The sequence below is a fragment of the Primulina huaijiensis genome, chromosome 3 (assembly GCF_012295235.1).
Source record: "Primulina huaijiensis isolate GDHJ02 chromosome 3, ASM1229523v2, whole genome shotgun sequence".
NCBI classification, from domain to species: Eukaryota; Viridiplantae; Streptophyta; class Magnoliopsida; order Lamiales; family Gesneriaceae; genus Primulina; species Primulina huaijiensis.
In genome coordinates this window covers 18,715,583-18,718,907 of record NC_133308.1, presented here as the reverse complement: position 1 = coordinate 18,718,907, position 3,325 = coordinate 18,715,583, and positions in this window count along the sequence as shown.

Here is a 3,325-nt window from a genome sequence, read left to right as displayed (position 1 = left end):
ATTTATATCGGTTATGATAGTCCATCAATCATTCGATATCTTGAACCTCAGACAGACGACGTGTTCACAGCACGTTTTGCTGATTGTCATTTTAATGAGGAAATCTTCCCAATGTTAGGGGGAGACAAGAAACATACCGAAAAAGAAATTACATGGTATGTATCATCATTGTTATATCTGGATCCAAGAACACAACAATGTGAAAAAGATGTACAGAAAATTGTGCACTTGCAAAGAATAGCAAATCAAATACCAGATGCATTTACAGATGCATAAAGGGTAACTAAATCATATATACATGCTGTAAATGCTCCTACTCGAATTGAAATTCCAAAGACACAAATTGAACAAAGTCATGATGTCGTAAAAAGCCTGAAGCGTGGAAGGCCAGTCGGTTCCAAGGATAAAAATCCTCGAAAAAGAAAATTCATAGAGAAACACAATGATCACAAAATAGAGAATGATGTTCCTGAAGAAACACATGATAATCACAAAATAGAGAATGGTGTTCCTCAAGAAACATATGATGATGAAAATGTTCTGTCAGAACCACAAACTGACGAGAATCATGAAATCTCTATCAATTATATTAATACTGGATAAATATGGAACCGAAAAGATATAAAAGAAATTGATGATATATTTTCTTATAATGTGGCAATCGACATCATAAATGATAACGAAGATCATGAACCAAAATCTTTTGGTGAATGTAAAAATCGGCAGGATTGGATAAAATGGAAAGATGCCATCCAGGTTGAATTGAATTCGCTAAATAAACGTAATGCTTTTGGACCTATAGTCCTTACACTTGAAGGTGTAAAACCTGTTGGATACAAATGGGTTTTTATTCGAAAGCGAAATTTGAAAAATGAAATAGTAAGATATAAAGCTCGACTTGTTGCACAAGGTTTTTCTCAAAGGCCTGGAATTGATTATGAAGAAACGTATTCTCCCGTGATGGATGCAATTACGTTTCGGTATTTGATTAGCCTGACAGTATCTGAAAATTTAGAAATGCGTCTTATGGATGTTGTTACAGCTTACTTATATGGATCACTTGATAGTAATATATATATGAAAATCCCTGAAGGATTTAAGATGCCTGAAGCACAAAGTTCAAAACCCAGAGAATGTTATTCTGTGAAATTACAAAGATCATTATATGGGTTAAAGCAATCTGGCCGAATGTGGTATAATCGGCTAAGTGATCATTTGATGAAAAAGGGATATGTAAATAATTCAATATGCCCTTGTGTTTTCATTAAGAAAACAACATCCGGATGCGTAATTATTGCTGTATATGTTGATGATTTAAACATCATTGGAACGAATAATGAAATTCATGAAGTTGTGTCATACTTGAAGGAAGAATTTGAAATGAAGGATCTTGGAAAAACCAAGTATTGTCTGGGTTTACAAATTGAACAAAAAGAATGTGGAATATTTGTTCACCAGGAAAATTATACAGAAAAGATCCTTAAACGTTTTAATATGGACAAATCAAATCCTTTAAGTACTCCAATGGTTGTTAGATCATTAAACATAGAAAAAGATCCATTCCGTCCATGTGAAGATGATGAAGATATTCTTGGTCCAGAAGTATCGGTGCCCTTATGTATCTTACAAATTGTACAAGGCCTGATATATCTTTTGCCGTAAATTTATTGACAAGATTTAGCGCATATCCAACAAAGAGACAGTGGAAAGGAATTAAACATATATTCCGTTATCTACGAGGAACGACAGACTTGGGACTTTTGTATTCAAAAGATGCTAATCCAAGTATAATTGGTTATGTCGATGCTGGATACTTATCTGATCCACACAAGGCACGTTCCCAAACTGGATATGTATTTATTCGTGGAGACACTGCAATTTCTTGGTGTTCACAGAAACAAACGCTCGTAACAACTTCATCAAATCATGCCGAGATTATTGCACTACATGAAGCAAGCCGTGAATGTGTGTGGTTAAAATCAATGACCCAACATATCCAAATCTCATGCGGATTATCATTCGACGAGAAGCCTGCGATACTATATGAAGATACTGTTGCATGTGTTGCTCAAATGAAAGAATGATACATAAAAATCGACAGTACTAAACATATTTCTCCTAAGTTCTTCGCATTCACCAAGGAGCTTGAGAAGAATAAATATATTGATGTTCGTCACATTCAATCAAGTGAAAACTCATCAGATCTCTTCACAAAAGCACTTCCTACGACAATATTTAGAAAGCATATATATAATATTAGGATGCGCAATCTACGAAATCTGTGAAGAATTGTTCGTGTCAACATGAGGGAGAGTTTACGTGACTGCACTCTTTTTCCCTTACTATGGTTTTTATCCCAGTGGGTTTTTCCTAGTAAGGTTTTTAACGAGGCAGTATAAAACCACGTAATGAAGACAATCATTATGATCATCATCACAAGGGGGAGTGTTGAAATTTAATAATTTAATATTGAATATTGAATGTTGAATATTTGAATGTTGAAAATTATGTAAAATTAGGTGTTGAATATTGAAATTTGTGTGTGATGATGAAAGTAATGATGTAATTTATTTTTGGATTATTTGTAAAGATTTTCTATAAATAGATCTTTCATTTGTGAAGAAAATCACAATTGAGTTGAGAGAAAAATATTATAAAGTGTATAGTGTGATAATTTTGAGAGTTTGAAATTTTTACTTTTTACCGTAAATTTTTACTTTTTCACAACACTAACCACATTAATTGTCGTATTAGTACTTCGACAAAAAAAAAAAAATCAAAGTACACAAGTTCAAGATAATGCACTAAGACATTATCAAATTCACTAAACTTGGATGATCAATTATTTGACTTATGAATGAGATGATGAATTTTTCATAAATTATAATATAAGAACGATAAGTTAATATATTTGAATATCATAATAGTACATTATACTAATTATTTTTAGACTTCGAGCCAAAGATTAGATAAAACAAGGATGGACAATGTATCAATATTTAATCTTCCGGTGCCTAATTCAACAATTTTTCTAAATATATTTCCCAATATTTTTATTAGGAAAATATGATAAGCTAAAATATTAAATTTTCGAAGATTTTAATTAGATAAATATAATAGCTAAAATGTTTTATGTCCATTCCATTATGTACATTGAGGTACACAAAAGCCACACAATTTTGGACCAAAGCATAAATCAATGTCCTGAACATAAAAAATATCTAAAGAAAGTAATTATTAATTTTAGTTACAAAATAAATAAGCTAAATTGAATATAATAATACAAACTGAGCTAATCATTTTGTTCTGATAAAAAGTCATATGA